The following is a 17487-nucleotide window of genomic DNA, read 5'->3' as shown; positions in this document are numbered from 1 at the left end:
TGCCCTTGGTTTGATGCCCCACTTGCTTTCTCAACACCGATTTCTTCCCTGTTGCGTTTCACCTTCTGCTCCTTGGAGCCAGGCTTCAAATGAGCAAGTCCCGTGGAAGTGAGGTTTAGGGATATTCACAACCACCTCACAGACAGTGAAGCTCGGGAAATGACCAGCTGCTACAAGGTTCCGCGCCCTCTGGGGGTTTCTCACGGTTTCAGTGGGCCGAGGGGAGAGTTTCAGACCGCCCTGGGCACACGAGGGCCACTCGAGACAGAGATCTCCCACAGCACACACCCGCTTCCTGACACGCTCACTCTCGCTGGCCTTGCAAAGAAGTTAGAGAAAAGTAGATTTGGAAAAGGCCCCAAGGTCCCAGCATGGATTAGCAAAAATATTCTTTATCCACAGACAGTTTTCTAAGTCTTCTGAACTACCACGAGCTCCCATCATAAATCTTATGTGGTAGATAAGCTGCCACATAAACTGAGTATCTATTAAAATATTTTCCAGACTCTGGGGGCTGGAGCGATAGCACAGCAGGTAGGGCGTTTGCCTTACATGCGGCCGACCCGGATTCGATTCCCAGCATCCCATATGGTCCCCTGAGCACTGCCAGGGATAATTCCTGAGTGCAGAGCCAGGAGTAACCCCTGTGCAGAGCCAGGTGTGACCCAAAAAGAAAAAAAAAATTTCCAGACTCAGGACTTATGAATAGTGCACGGGTTGGGGTCTTGCTTTCCACATGGTCACTTGGGTTTGACCCCCGTACCCCAGAGGGACCTCCAAGCACCACCAGGAGTCAGCCCTAAGCACAGAGCCAGGGGTAAGCTCTGAGTATACAGCCAGAGGTGGCTTCAAAAATTAGAGAGAAAGACTTTTTTGTGTCTAACTTCAGTACCCCTTTATTCTCATTGTTCAAAATGAAATTATCTGAGATTTCTCTTAAGTATCTTTTATTAAAGAAGAAGTAGTTGTTTGCCTTTCACCAAAATCTGCTGTCTAATAAATCTGTTTGATTTGAATTTTGACACATCACTACAATTTACTCCTCACCTAAGTTCTTTTTTTCTGATTTCATGGTCATTAAAGGGAACATAATGATAAAGAAAACTTTTATCCTAGTTTCAGACCACTTTTAGTAGTATATAGATCATCAGAATATACCTCGGTGAATTTATTAATGCAAAGTCACAGTTTACTGTGAATATTCTACATACTGCACATTTTATACTAGGCCCTGAGAGAACTCCTACCATCATCTTTTATCTTTAGAGGTTTCCCAGGACTTTCAGTGAGACGTTCAATGTCACCTTATTAACTATGACACAAAATGCAGGACTTTTCAAAGTGGCATAACACCCCATGTTGATTGCAGCATTATTCACGGTCACCAAAACAGGGAACCCACCTAAATATTCATCAAAGGATGACTCCATAAAGGAGCTCTGGGGCGTTGTACTCAGTGAACTCCTACCTGCTATTCAAAAGATGAAATTGTGCCTTTGATACAAAACGAGTGGAATGGGAGGTGACAGAAATAAGAAAGGAAGCAAAGTAATTATGGATGTTTCTTTCCTGTGCAGACTGTGAATGCAAAATAAAAAATACTGGCAAAGACCAGGAAAACTAACACCTGGATGCAATGACAGTTACGGTGGTTTCTAGAGGGGAAAGGAGGGAGGAAGAAGGCTGGAAGGAAAGAGCGAAAGGGTCGTTTTAATGGTGAATGACACTAACTTCAGGGGTGGAGCTGGTAGAAATTATAGATAGGATGTGAAACGAAGCCATTAAAATTCTATAGTATTGCTAACCAATTAAAGTTCAATTAACAAAATAATAAAAATTAGGTCGGGGAAGCAATTCACATCGAAGACCTCCTGCCTTGCGGGTGTGAGTCCCTGGGCTCTGGTCCCTACCTCAGTACCATTTGCTAACTGGGTGTTTTTACAGATTTAAAACAGGACCCATCAGTCCTGTAGCCCTGAATGTTGCTGGACCCCAGTTAATGGAGCTTAGCTTCCATTTTAGTAGCACTGTCATCCATTGCTCATGGATTTGCTCGAGCAGGCACCAGTAACGTCTCCATTGTGAGACTTGTTGTTACTGTTTTTGGCATATCGTATACGCCCCGGGGAGCTTGCCAGGCTCTGCCCTGTGAGTGGGATACTCTCTCCGTAGCTTGTGGGACGCTCCGAGAGGTACCTACAGTAAAATAAATAACATTAAAGAGCGACTAAGTTAACAAAGGGAGTTCATTGACTGCAGTGCAAGGCTTTCCCACCCTCTGGCTTCTCCTGCCGCCCTAGCTTAATCTCCCACACCTCTTTACCCTACACCCCGGCTACTGAACCACCACTTTGTTTGAGCATCTCTATTCCAGGGGTTTCACACACTGTATTGTTGCTAATATTGTTCCCTTTACGTGGAATGCCCTTGTTCCACTTGATCACTCAGCAATGCTGATTCATTTCTATCCCTTTCCCTCTAACTCTTACCCTTTCATATTTGTAGAACCGTGCAGCATGTTCCTCTGGCTCTCTTCTTTCACTTAGCATTCTTGGAGTTTCATTCCTATTGTAGCACATATCAGTATTTCATTATTTTTATGATTGAATCACTTTTACCCTTTTATAGCTAAATAATATTGCATTGTTTATATATATTTATCTATATCACTGTCACTGTATCATTCTCATCCTATTGTTCATCAGTTAGCTCGAGAGGGCACCAGAAACATCTCCATTGTGAGACTTGTTACTGTTTTTGGCATATCAAATATGCCACGGGTAGCTTGCCAGGCTCTGCCATGCGGGCGAGAACTCTCAGTAGCTTGCTGGGCTCTCCCAGAGGGATGGAGGAATCGAAACTGGGTCGGCCGCATGCAAGGCAAACGCCCTACCCACTGTGCCATATATTATATTGTGTGGACTGGAGTGATAGCACAGTGGGTAGGGCATTTACCTTACACGCTGCCAACCCAGGTTTGATTCCTCCATCCCTTTCGGAGAGCCTGGCTAGCTACCCGTGGTGTATTCGATATGCCAAAAACAGTAAAAAGTCTCACAATAGAGATGTTACTGATGCCCGCTTGAACAAATCGATGAACAACAGGATAACAGTGACAGTTTTTTTTTTAGTGAAGCCAGATTTTTTTAATGTTTTTAATGTTTTGTTTTATTAAAGAGCCGAGATTTATAAAGTTCTTGATAGTTGAGTTTTAGATATGTAATCATCTATCGCAATCTCATGCTTACGTCCCTGAATCAGTGATCCCGGGTTCCCTCCCACTCTACCGAACAGGCACATTTTTGAGTTTGCTGGTTGTAGTTGGGATCTCATGTTTTCAGTGCTGACTCTATAGTTGGGGTGTAGAGCTGTGCCCCTCCCCCACGTGACCTCTGTGCCTGCGGCCTTTGACCCCTGCTCCCTCATTACTTCCTTTTCTCATCTTTCACTTCCTATCTTGATTTCTTCTGTTTGAAAGAAATTTAGAGAAATGTGAGAGGAGAGAAAGAGAGAAATGTGTTTTGTTTCTCAATAAATTGATAGATTTATGGGTTCCTCCTAATCTAGGCTGTTCCGAGTAATGCTGGTATGAACCTGTATGTACAAGTGTTCCTACGGAACTATGTTTTTATTTCCCTTATATGAAGCTAAGTGGAATTTTCTGTGTCATATGAGCAATGAATCATGTCCTCAAGAAAAACACTTTTATGAAGATTTCCGTTTGTTTTCTTGAATGAGTTTTATGCTTTTGTTCCTAAATGAGCACTTGGTTAATATTAATTTCTACTATGAAATACAAGCATAGCACCATTCTTTTGCATATGTCTACCAATTTGCCCCAGAGCCATTTGCTGAAAAGCTATTTTCTCCTTTAATTATTTTGAATCCTCTTGTCAAAAATATGAATCTGTTTTTAGAGAAATAACTGTAGTATCATGAGGGCTCTTCTCTTACCACCATCTTTGGGTTTTTTGTTTGTTTGGGGCCACACCTGGCAGTGCCCAAGGGACCACACATCATCATCATCATCATCATCATCATCATCATCATCGTCATCCCGTTGATCGTTGATTTTCTCCAGCGGTCTCAGTAATGTCTCCATCCATCCTAACCCTGAGATTTTAGAGCCTCTCTTTACTCATCCTTCCCAACGGTGCTGCATTGGAGGCTCTTTCAGGGTCAGTGGAACCATCATTATTACTGGTTTTGGCATATGAATATGCCATGTGGAGCTGGCCAGGCTCTCCCATGTGGGCAGGAAACTCTTGGTAGCTTGCCAGGTTCTCCAAAGGGGAGAACTAGACTATCATATGCGGCCGTGCAGTTCCGGGAGCTTGGTTTTATAGTCTCCGGATGTTGGCCGTTGGTGGGATTACATGGCGCCAGGGCCAGTTTCTGGGTGCAACCGCCTAGCTACTAGAAAATGGGAAATCTGGGTGTAGCAGACCCAGTCCCGATCTGAGCAGCCTTGGAGGTCTCAGCCCCGGGTCCCACACACCTGGGTTCCTCTGCCGGTTCCTTCATGCATGAGGCTCGTCCGAACGTGTGGAAAGTGGCCTTGAGCATGGTTGTGGCTGGGTTTTGGACTGCTGCGGGGGCCTCTGCTCAGGGCAGGGAGGGAAACACAACCCACCCCCTCCGAGGAACCCCAGTGAAGACAGCCAGGCATGGGGGCAAGGGTCTCTGCATGGTTCAATTTAATCTACTGACAGCTGCCTGCTGAGCAGGTATCTTAACCTTGTTCTCTCTCTCTCTCTCTCTCTCTCTCTCTCTCTCTCTCTCTCTCTCTCTCTCTCTCTGGCCCCATCTCTCACTATCTTTGTTCTCCCAAATGCAAATACAATACTTCCACACAGAGATTTTTGAGAAACAGAATGTCATATAAATATACTACTTGTTATTATGTGAAAAACCAGTTTTATATACAGCATAATCTCAATTGTTTTATTATGATAAACATTAAATTTACCATTTTAATCCTTTCAAATGTATATTTTATTGTCATTCAATACTTTCACATCTCATCATGTATATGGAAATATGAAAATAAGGAATGTGGAATCATATTACATGTGAGTTATGTAAATTATCAGACTATGTTTGGTATTCAACTTTTCTCTGTTTTCTAAATTTCCATGTGAACGTATATTGCATATCATTTATAATAAGCAAAATATCTTTGCAGTAATGCAGGGCAGATGCCTCAAGGAGCTTTAGCAATTAATGAAATTTGGAGAACTCTCGTAGAGAGACTGAATCATTTCGGAATTGTCAATTAGGCCTCACTCAATCCAAATGGTAAAATTTCCCGGGTGGGAGAATTCACAGAGCAGCAGCATCTGAGAAGCCCAGAGGCTGAGTTTCGGTCCAGTGAGTGGGGTGGGGTGGCGGGGGGGTTCCTGTGAGGGGAAATGCAGACACGGTGCCCAGTGGGAGGTAGGGATGGTGGTGCGGCCCGCCCGGCTCCCACCCGCGTGCAGGGGCGAGGGGCAGACGCGTGGCTGCAGTGCAGCCGAAGGTCCTGGTGAGTACATAGAGTTGGGATTTTCCTCTAAGGACTGCAGAGCTGTGGACGGCTTTTAACTTTATTAAATCAGTGCTTTGAGAAGATCATTTCTGTGCAGGGTGACTTTATAGACAGGTGGGAAAGACCAGAGTCAGTAAAAAACAATCAGGGAGGGAAAAGTAGACCCCAAAGCTCAAGTAATAATAGGGGCTGGAGCGATAGCACAGCGGGTAGGGCGTTTGCCTTGCACGCGGTCGACCCGGGTTCAATTCCCAGCATCCCATAGGGTCCCCTGAGCACCGCCAGGAGTGATTCCTGAGTGCAGAGCCAGGAATGACCCCTGTGCATTGCTGGGTGTGACCCAAAGAGAAAAAAAAAAAAACCATCAAGTAATGATAGAAGGAAGGGGAGTTTGTGTGGGGTGATGGAGGTGGCGATGGTGGTTCAGGGATGTGCAGCCGAGGAAGGGGGAGAATATAATCCCACTCGACTCTCCGTAGGAGCCTCCTAACGTTCCGTTCTCACGTGGCTTGGCCAAATTCTGTCCTGTTGGCCCATGTCATAGGCAGTGTTTTGAAGTCTACGATGACGTTGTTTCAGAGGTATTCAGACTCCCACCCAAGGACCGGGTGAGGGGCTGGCCTTGCACGTGCCTGCCCACGGACCCAGGCTCAGTCCTCAGCACCACATCTGGTCCGCAGCAGGAGGGGTCCTGATTGCAGAGCCGGCACGTGCCCTGAGCATCGCCTGGGGTGGCCCCCAAACCAACCAGATATGGCCCATAATATCCCACCTAGGTTGTTTCTAGACTCTCTCATTGGTTTGGTTTGTGTTTTAGAGTTACCTTCCAAAGGTAACATTTTGGAAATCTATTATGAAATTATAATTCGTATTTTTTTAAAACACAGGCTAGCATTTAAAAGCACCCGATTTAATGGGAGAAAATATTTACATTCCAATACATCAGGTAACGTGTTCATATCCTAGCTACAGTGAAAACAAACACATGTCAACAACAAAACAATCCAATATTGGATCCAAAAAATGGGGAGAGAAACCGAAGAGATGTTTCTCTGAAGACGATAGATAGACGGCTGGCCAGTGGACGTAGGAAAGAGTGCTCAGGCCACTTCTTGTCAGGGAAATCCAAACCCAGACGACTCTGAGGTCTCATCTCACACCAGTGAGCATGGCACAGAGCAAAAAAAACAACAAACTAGATTCAACCTGTGTCGGCGGGGATGTGGAAAGAGGGACTCCCTGGGACGGTAGTGGGAGTGTGGCCTGGCTCAGTGCCCGTGGGAAACAGGATGGAGATTTCTACTAAGTAAATAACTAAGACTCGAGCTCCATAGGATGAAGCAACTCCTTTTCTTGTTGTCTGTCCCAGGACGAAAACAATGATTCCAAAGGACATACGCTTACCAGTGTTGATGGCCGCGTGTAGCACCGTAGGTAGCAGACGGAATGAGCCCAGGTGTCCAGCCGCAGGCGGGTAGGAAATTAAGGTGTGGGATTGGTTCAGCCACAGGAATGAGGGAATCCTGAGGCTCGAATGGCGCTCGCGGCTATCAGGTTCCAGAAAGTGAAGAAGGACAAATACGGAATGTTCCCACTCACCGGTGTCAGTTAGGATAACGCACAGGGGAATGTTAAGTAGCTGAAGTGGACACACCCTGGGCCCCAGAGTCCGGGGAGGGGAAGGTCAGAGGAGAGAAATGAAGTGGGTGGGAGGGCGGATGGGGTGGAAGATGGGTCTGGGGGGACAGTGGGGCCCAGGTTGGGACCTTGGTCACTGGCTGGTGTGGGCCAATTGTCCTGTATATCAAGACCACAGCTGTAAGCATGGGGTGCAAACTGTGGTGATTAAGTGTGATGGAAGCGTATTAAGGAGGTCGGGTTGGGGGGAAACCGGAACAGTTGGTGGAGACTCTTACACCCCTGGTGGGGCTGGCATTGGGACATTGCGTGCCCGAAATTTTATTGACGACTTCGTAAATCGTGGTGCCTAAATTAAAAAGAAATAATCGAGTTGCTCATTTAAGGAAGATATTTGCTTTGATGAGCTCTATTTAATATTTGATAAGTCTGATTTATTTTCTCATTTATTTGAAATTTCTCTTTTCCACTTACATACATCTGCATTAAAATTAAATGAGGAAACATGGTTTTTGAGTTTATTGTGAGTAACACTAGCCAAGGAAGCTAGACACACACATGCATAATGCCCGGGGTCTAGTTCTCGAGGCAAATTGGGAAGAATTTTAAAATTCAGATCATTTTTGAAATGCCTTTCTCAACAATGAGGATGAGCTGAATATTCTGCTAAGCACAACAGGTCAGATAGAGAAGAAAAACATGATTGCACCATGTAGACGATAAACCGACAATGCAGAACAAAGCGACTGCACGGAGCCCTGTAACCGGAGGGAGCGGGCGGGCAGAGGAGATCACGGGCCGGTTCTATGGTGAAGGATGAAAATAGACATGTTAGTGATGGACATCGTCTACGGCACAGACAAGCTGACCCTAGGGCTCCACGTTTGAAACCTGGATAATGTTAAACGCGGTTGCTTCAATAAGACTTAATTAGATAGCTTTATTTTTTATTGTTTTCTTAAAGAGTGTAAATATGTTTTAGGCATATACATATATTTTTATGTAGACATTTTTATATGTTTAGATACATATAAAGTGTAAGTATTTGTGTTTTAGGGGCAGAGACTTACCAAGCCATACGACCCCCAGCATCCCTCCACCACAGTTTGGAGACTTGTCCCCTCAGCCCCGGGCCTGTTCCCTCATTCCTCAGTTGTCTCTGGGTTTGTTTGATTGGACATCGTCTGTTCCCTTCCTCGGTCTGTCTAGCACAGAGAAGTGACATCAGCTGGAGTGTGTTTCCCTCCTGCCTTTCCACTTCCCGTGATAGCCTTCCAGTTTCGTAGCAAATGTAAGGTGTTATTTTTTTTCTTACAGCTGAATAGTGATCCTTTATGTAAATATGTGTGTGCATAGATGTGTGTGCATGTGTGTGTGTGTGTGTGTGTGCATTACAGCTTCTTCACTCACTCATCTGTCCTTAGGCACATAGATTATTTCCATGTCTTGGCTATTGCAAATAACGCAGTGTTGAACAAAGTGCTGCCTGTGTCTTTTCAGATTAGTGACGTCTTCTTTGGACAGATGCCTCGGAGTGGAGTTGCTGGATCGTACTGTCGTCCTAGATGGGTTTGGAGGGGAGGCAATGGAGTCACCCACTGGCGCTCCTGGCTCTGAACTTAGGGATCACTTCTGGTGGTGCTCAGGGACCATATGGGGCCAAGGATTTAGAACTAGGGGTGCCTGCATGGAGGGATAGCACTGAACCCTGGTGGGGTTTTTTTTGCTTTGGGGTGGTTTCTGTTTTGGTGGAGGGCTTCCCCCCACAGCGTGGACTCTCCATACTGTTTCAAATGGAGGCTGAACAAATTTGTGAATAAAGGTTCTTTCCCCACCCCCACCCCCACCTGCACTTCTTGTTTCTGACCACTTTGATCCATGTCCTTCTCGCTGGTGTGAGGTGATTCTCAGTGTCACTTTGATATGCGTTTCCCTGGTAAACAGGAGACGACCACATCCCTGTGCACCTGTTGGTCTCCTGTGTGCTTTCTTTGAAAAAAAAAAAATGTTTATTCAGCTTTTCTCTTGGTCTTTTGACGAGTAATGTTTTCTTGTTGAGTTTTGTGTGTTCTGTGAACATTGTATGAGCTGGATATTAGTCCTTTGTCAGATGTGTGGTGTGTTAATAATTTCTTCCATTCAGTCGGATGTTCTGTTTGAATGATACTTTCTTTTCCCATGCAGAAACTTTTTAGTTTGATGTGATCCCATTTCTTTATTTTTGCTTAGGTTTTCCTTATCAAAGAAGTTAAATTGCTGAAGACACCACTTGATGCCAGTATCCTAGTAGGCTTTGCCTATTTTCTCATTTGTGCTTTTTGGATTTGACTCTAATGTTTAAGTCTCTAATGCATTTGAGTTAACTTTTGTGCCTGGCATGATAATGGCCAATTTTATTCTTTGGTATGTGGGGGGCCCAGTTTTCCCAACACATTTGGACCAAAGACTTTCCTTTCTCCAGCTTGTACTCTTGGTTCCTTTGCCATAACTTACACATCCATATATCCAAGAGCATACTGCTGGGCTTTCAACTCTATTCCACTGGTCAGTCGTATTGTCTTATATGTACTGGGGGATGTTGACAATTGAAGGGTCCAGTACTACAATTTTGTCGGTGGTGGTGATCACATGACCTATTCTTGGTAGCACAAATTATTTTCCTTTAAAATATAGTTTTGTTTACTCATGCATTGTATTGGTTCAAAGCAAAGCCTGTTGATTTGTGTCCAAGTGAATTCCTTTGACCAGCCAGGAAATTGGCCTTGAGAGGTCGTGCACGCCCCCTCGGTGTTTAGGTCTCAGAGATGTGAAGGGTTCGCTCTGTGTTTCACGGATGCAGAACCAGCCAGTTACGACATCCCACTAAACACCGCTGGCATCTGTCCAAGCGAGCCCCACTCCAGCCTGCCTGCCTCGTGGGGAGGGTTCATTTTGCAGGTGAAAGGTCACGCGGAGAACGGAGACAGCGCCTCTCAGGTGTGGCGGCAGCTGCTGTGGGCTGTGGCTTATTTGTCAGGCACAAAAACATAATTATCTGGACTCCCAGGGGTACTTTGGAGAAAGTTCTGCTCGGGGACTCTCCTTCCAGGAAAAGGTGCCGGAGCGTTTATTTCTTGGCAGTTCTTCCCAACCCAACAGAAATGTTCTCCCTGGCCCAGAGAGTTGGGAAACAATTATGTAAGTGGGCTCAATTTATTTTTAACCACGTTTTATGGAGAAAGTCAAGTCCCATGAAAAAAAAATTTAAGGAATAAAATAGAAAACGCTTCTGTGTGTATTTCTGTTAGTATGTGCCGTCAGTTGCAGCCCCGTGTCTCTTTATTTGAAACCATCGCTCAGTCTTTTTTTTTTTGCTGAGTGTTCAGAGTCTTACTGTGGTGGAGACGTGCTGAGTGATGAGGCCAGAGTTCAGGAGGGACCCGGGCAGTAGCTCCCACACACCTTCTCCCCTGCCTGCAGTGTTCTCCTCTGCCCCGCGCTCACGTCTGTCCCAGCAGGGTTCGAGAACCCTCTAGCATGTGTGAGTCCCACGGACCCGAAGATAGATCCAGCTGTCGTTGGCCGCTTGCAGGGAAAGCACTTGAATCCCATTCTGTCTCTCCAACCCTTTGGTTATTTTTTTAAATTATAAAACTTGTTTTACATAAAAGCAACTGGACAGTCCACTTATCATGTCCACGTATATTTTAATAAGCAAAATGCAATTTAAATTTTTCCCAGAACATGAAAACATTGATTTGAAAAAAATATGTGTACAGCTATGTTCATTGCAGCTCTTAGGACCATAGCCAGGTTCTAGAAGCAACCCCAACATCCAGCAACAGAGGAATTGTCTAAAAAGTTGTCGTGTATATACACAATGGAATATTATATACAGCTAATTAAAAAAAAAACACCATGCAGTTTGCAGCAAAGTGGGCGGAATTGGAAGGTGTCATGCAGTGTGAAATAAGCCAGAGAGAGGGACAAGCAGGGAGCCCTCCCTCCTCTGAGGCACAGAGGGAAGCAGATCACTGGTATGCACGTGCGCGCATAAACACACACACACACACACACACACACACACACACACACACATACACGCACACACTCATACAATGTTGATTCAGAGTATCAGATATTCTGGCTTAGAGTTTCTCTCAGGTTCAGTTAGCCTTTGTAAGGCTGTCGATTTTATTTAACATATATACACATGTATTTTGTGTGAAGTTAATAGTTGTATGTAGGAAATCTGAGACAGGAGAGAGAAATAGAGTGCTCCATGAATAGTGGGAGAGAAATTACGCTTCCTAGCTGGGGTTCAGGCAGCTCAGGAATGGAATGCCTATACCGTATTTAAGTAGAAACTCCAAGCCCGCAGATGCTGTATTTCCTATAGCCAGTTAGCTATCTCTGTTAGCAATGGGCAAGTGAGAACCGTATTGTCTCTAAGAGAAGGGTTTGGTGGGAGCACTACAGCATTCAGAGTCTGGCTTTAGTTATCAGCTTCGAGCTCAAGTTAATTCACTTCTTCACTTTCACGTTTGCCAAACGGAGCTCAGCATCGCTACTCGATGAATCAAGTCGTCTTACATATTCTCCCCTCTCCACTTATTCTCGTCTCATCTTCTATGGGGGCGGCACTTGCTGTTGTTGTGATGATGATCTCTGAGGAGCCCCGGGATCCACGAGGGTACTAGCACAGATTACCAAGGAACAAGTCGAATGAGACCCCTTCGTCAGCAGCGGCACCCACAGAGCTGCCTACGCGCCCCCTCGACTCTCGGCGTGGCTCTCGGGAGCACCCCTGTCGGAGGCAGCCATTCCCCTTCATGAGCACCCTGTGAGTCTCTCGCGGACAGGCTCGCTTTCCGCAGAGATCGGCAACAGGAAAAAAATGCATCATCTTGCCAGATTTGTCAGAAAGAATTTGTTTTCCTCCTTCAAACAGCTTTGTTTTGATTTAGCACACAACCCCCAAATTCCATTTAAAATGCACTATTCAGTTATTTTTAGCGTATTCACGGAGTTGAGTTTCCATCATCCTACTTTCAGAACATTTTTTTTTATTACCCCAGAAAGAAAGCTTACTCCACTTAGCCATTATCTCTCAAACCTCTTGTCGACGGCAACCGATAATTAATTTCTCGATGTGTAGATCTAACTGTTCTGAGTAAGATCCATTTAGTATAATGTCATTTTTGTCTTAGGAAACAAATCAATCTGATCGTAAAGCAATATGTAAAACCAACAACAAAAAAAACGTGGTGAAGAAACGTTCTTGGTTAAACCACATCTTTTTTGGGGGGAACAGCTGCTACTGTTGGTAGCACAGGGCAAACACACATATTCCCAAACATTTGGAATCTACTGGAGATGTTGTGTAGGGAAATTTGAAGTGTGTAAGCCAGTTGAAGTATGGAAAAAGAAACAGATGGCCTCCGGCAAATTAGATAATGTAAAATCTTTCAAAGTCTTCAAGAGTCTTTGATGGAATTATGTTTTTATAGCTCTGTGATTGCACATCAATCTAAACCCCAACAGTGCTTGGGTTTTTTTTTTTCCTTTTCAGTGTTGCGGTTAGAACCCAGAGCTTCACATATGCAAAGTATAAGCTGTCACTGAGGCACGTGCTTGACCCAGATCTCAGAAATTTCTTTCTTTTGTTAATGAATTTCTTCCTGTGGTATCATAGTTTACAGGAATACTGAGATCATTGTTTTGTACTTGGAGCAATAATTTATTTTTCCCTCTCAACTCTGGTTCTCATTATTCTTCATTTGAACCTACATGGGCTATCCGATTTATCTGGAGATCAAGCCAGTAGGACAGCTCAAAAAACTGGATTCGGGGGGCCCAGGTTCAAACCTCAGTACCGCATGATCACCTGAATGCTGGTAGAAGTGACCCCGAACGCTGATCACCACTGGTTAGAGCCCTGGGGAAGTGGCTAGAAGGAGTGCTTGAAAAACTCAAGTCTCGTTAAAGGAACTCTGTGTCAGTCCCTGTGGGCGGGCTTGATTTACTGATTCATCCAGCGCTTACCGAGTATCTGTTCTGTAATAGCAATAGGAAAGGAGTAGCTCTTTTTTTTTTTTCTTTTACCCGGCGATGCACAGGGGTTACTCCTGGCTCATGCACTTAGGAATTACTCCTGACGGTGCTCAGGGGACCATATGGGATGCTGGGAATCAAACCCGGGTCAGCTGCATGCAAGGCAAACGCCCTCCCCACTGTGCTATCACTCCAGCCCCAAGGAATAATTCCTGTCCTACATAACTTATAGATTCAAGTAATCATAGGATTATATTTAAAAATCATATAATTATCAAGAGTGAGTCAGAGGTTTCTATGAGTTCAAAAGGAAAGGCATTTCTTCTTGTTGGTTTCAGGACACATGGAGTGGGAAAACACGAATGGGCTTAGGGTAAATATTCCAAGTAGGTTTGAGAACAGTGTCCCCCAATGTCTGCAGTGATTCCCGTCAGCCGCGTTAGCAGCAGCCGAACTGGAGGGTTATGTGGGATCTCACGAGAGAGCCGTAGCCGTCCCGTGAAAAGATCTGGGATTCACTTAAGTGGTTGGGAGCTGTTGACTTTATAGAGCAAAGAAGAAAATATCCAGATCACAACCACAGAAGAAAATTCCTCCACGGGTGAAATACGTGCTTTGGAATAGCTTGTATTTGAATGGTGGCAGAAAGACTGTCTGTCTGTCATTGTCACTGTCATCCGTTGTTCATTGATTAGCTCCAGCGGGCACCAGTAATGTCTCCATTGTGAGACTTGTTACTGTCTATGGCATATCGAATATGCCTCGGGAAGCTTGCCAGGCTTTGCCGTGCAGGTGGGATGGATCTCTTGGTAGCTTGCTGGGCTCTCCGAGAGGGACGGAGGAATCAAACCCAGGTTGGCTGCGTGCAAGGCAAATGCCCAACCCACTGTGCTGTTGCTCTAGCCCTGGAAAGACCATATCAGAGATTATTATCTTAGTGGGGTGACCAAGCCCAGCTGATTAATGAGCCATGACGGTCAACAGATTTTGTTAAGGAGAGGAGAGGGGGAGTGAGGATGACTGATGCTTTAAATCTGATTCATCAACTGATGATCACGTCGCTGACGGGAGAGTTAGGAGGAAGGAAAATCAGCCATCTGGTCATACGAGGCTTTGAGTGTGTTGATTTTGTGATAGTACTAATAATTATTTTTAACTTTTTATTAATTGAGTTTCTGTGATTTATTATTAATAATGGTTTAATATTTAATATAATAAAATGGTTTAGCATTAATAATGGTTTCCCATGTACCTGATCCCAACCCACACCCAGCCCCGGGGCCCCCACATCCCCCCTCCCTGCCTCCCGATGCCCCTTCCTGCCCAATCCTCTTCCCCAGCAGTGCAGTCGTGTGGGCGAGGTCCTCCGTTGGACTGACTCTGTCCCTTTATGCTTCCTTGTTGTGTATCTTTAAGTCACACAAATGGAAGAGATCGTTCTGGGTAAAACTGGTAGCCATAATTCTTGATAGAGAGGTGGGTGTTGAAATACTGGGAAAGGCAGGTAATTATTGACTGGTTGTGGTAGATGATTTGGGAAAAAAAAAAGTAACCTTGGGTATTCCCAGTATGCATTACAACACCGCAGAGGGATATTGAAAGGAAGAGCATTGATCTTTGCATGCGTGTGGAATGAATCAGATGTTAAGTGATCGCTCTGGATGTGACTGAGCCTTCCTCTGTCAGCCTCACCCCCAGCATGCAGAGAGTCACCTTCACCTGTCATTCAGCTAAGTGGTTTTTGTGTGTTTAGTTTTTCTTTCAACATCCCCCCTGAACTGAACTGAACTGGCACATCTTTTCGATTCCACCATTCTTCCTGCACTAACATACGCCTCAGAGACCTAGGCCCTACGCAAATAGGATGAGAACGCTATTCGGGTCTCCCAAAGAGGAATCGAAAGAGCTATGCTAGGAGTATCACGTCTCACTCAAGTGAGAGAAGGAATCTGGAGTTCTGACCTCCATCAACAGTCAAGAATCAGGGACGCTATCTTGTTTGCCAAGATATCAAAAATCAGATGGGCTGGTCATGTAATGCAATTCAGAGATGACCTCTGGACTAGAGCAGTTACAGACTAGATTCCACGGGACGTCAAAAGACCACGTGGCCGCCCACCTACGAGATGGTCAGACTTCTTCGTCAAAACCCTGACTGAATGGTTTGAGGCTCTTCCTGTTCCTGGAGTGAGCAGATATCATTGGGCTACACTAGCATGCGACAGGGACAAATGGAGACGTTACTGGTGCCCACTCGAGCAAATAGAAGATCAACGGGAAGAAAGTGATACAAGTGATTTTTTTCTTTATTGTTGAACATTTGTCTCTTTCACTCTATGGTGCTGATGTGTTTATAACATTCAAGAAAGACAAAATGTTCTTTTATTTTGTCACGTAAATTTAACTTGCTGAACGATATTTGTTTTGTTTTGTTTGCGGGGCACACCCTGTGTTGCTCAGAGATTACTCCTAGCAGGACTTAGGAGACCAAATGTAGTGCGGGGGATTGAACCTGAGTTGGATAAATGCAAGACTAGCACCCTACCCACGGTACTATCTCTCCAGCCCCAACAATATTTGTATCTTAAAAAAGAGTTTGAAAGAGGAAGCACTTAAATGACAATCAGCGTCCGGAGGCTCTAAACCCAGTATCAGTTCTGCCTATATCGTCTTACATGAATTTCAACAAATAGAATTTTCCTATCAAGCCTATGGGACTCCATGCCAGGCTGTTTTCACTCAGGGCGCCCCAGAGGGGGGTAGGTGAGAATCCTCCCCACCCCAAGGGACCCAGCCCTCACAGCCAACCTCCACTACCCAACTGCTGCCATGCTCCAGATACTTCCTACCCATTTTCCATAATTACCACACCATATTTGATGGAGTTCAGACAGTAGGCAACAAATCATAGAGAGTAATATGTATATATGTATACATATATACATACACACACACACACACACACACACACACATATATATGTACCTCTCGGAGAGCCCGGCAAGCTACTGAGACCATCCCGCCTGCACAGACAGAGCCTGGCAAGCTACCTGTGGCATATTTGATATGCCAAAAACCTAACAATAGGTCTCATTCCCTGACCCTCAAAGAGCCTCCAATCGTTGGGAAAGACGAGTAAGGAGAGGCTGCTAAAATCTCAGGGCTGGGAGGAATAGAGACGTCACTGGTGCCCACTCGAGCAAATCGACCAACAACGGGATGACAGTGATACAGTGATCAAACTTACAACTAAAAAGAAGACGTTGGAATGCTCAGTAGTGATTTTATAACTCAAGCAATCTAGCAAAGTGCAGAGGTCACAGCCTTTTGCAAAAGCAAACAATTAGGCAAATACACAGAACTTAAGTTCTCATTACAGGAGACCCAAATGAGAATTTCCAGATTTAGAACACAAACACAATTTAATGACAGTTTCTCTTTAAATTTGGGAATTGAGGCAGTTCCCACTGTTTCAAAGGGTTAATTTTGGATCCCCATCAGGTCTGTCACAATGCCAAAACATAAGCTCGAGGATGAGTAATGCATGTTCAGATACGGTAGGGAATTCGGCCTGTTTAGTGTTCTGATTCACAGGTACAGCAAAAGAAAGTCGACCCCGTGGGACTCCATGCTCTAATCTCAGAACCGTGGGCCTTCTGAGGAGAAAAACCTGGGCAAGCTACAGAGGAGGTGGGGTCCCTTTAGGCCCTACGCACCCCCGCCCCAGTTTCTGAACGTGCAGACGTGCGCTCTGTCCTTCTGTCCTCGGTCACCATTAAGTAATAACGTGGGTTGGGTTGTGGCTCTTCTCCCCCATGAAAGAAATCTTTTTTTTTCTTTAAAGTAAAACAAATTTTATTTGGAGGATTTGAAGGAGAGGAGGGGGGAAAAGTGGGAGAAGGGGCTTAAAGAGGGAAGCCGGGCTTCTCCGACGGTGGAGAGGGCCCCTGCACACACCGCAGCGTGAGACAGGAAAGCAAAGCACGCATGTCAAGAGGGGAGATGCAGGCGACACGTGTGCTCGGGCACCGCATGGGCTCAGCCACGTGGGCACAAGCAGCACATGGATTGGGGCAGCATATGCGCCTCAAAAGAAATCTTACAGAAACCTACTGCTCCTGTGATTGTCCTTGTGATAGATGGAGCCTGTGGCTTAGCAGTCTCACTCCTGGAAAACAGCTCTTCGGTATTCCACACCAAGGAGGAAACTGCGCGCTCCCGAGAGACAGTCCAGGGGTTAAGATGCATGTCTTGCACGCGGCAGACCCAGGTTCAATCCCCAGCACCCC

The 17487-nt window shown here is 45.2% G+C and overlaps 1 protein-coding gene across 1 annotated transcript in view; it reads left to right on the top strand.

Moving 5' to 3' along the window:
* The window catches only part of FAM13A (family with sequence similarity 13 member A), a 246164-nt gene that overhangs the window by 140192 nt on the left and 88485 nt on the right, over positions 1-17487 (top strand). The window lies entirely within an intron of this gene.

The sequence above is a fragment of the Sorex araneus genome, chromosome 5 (genome assembly GCF_027595985.1).
Source record: "Sorex araneus isolate mSorAra2 chromosome 5, mSorAra2.pri, whole genome shotgun sequence".
In the NCBI taxonomy this organism is placed as follows: Eukaryota; Metazoa; Chordata; class Mammalia; order Eulipotyphla; family Soricidae; genus Sorex; species Sorex araneus.
The sequence above is the reverse complement of the archived record's forward strand: the minus strand, read 5'-3'. Positions and strand labels throughout refer to the sequence as shown.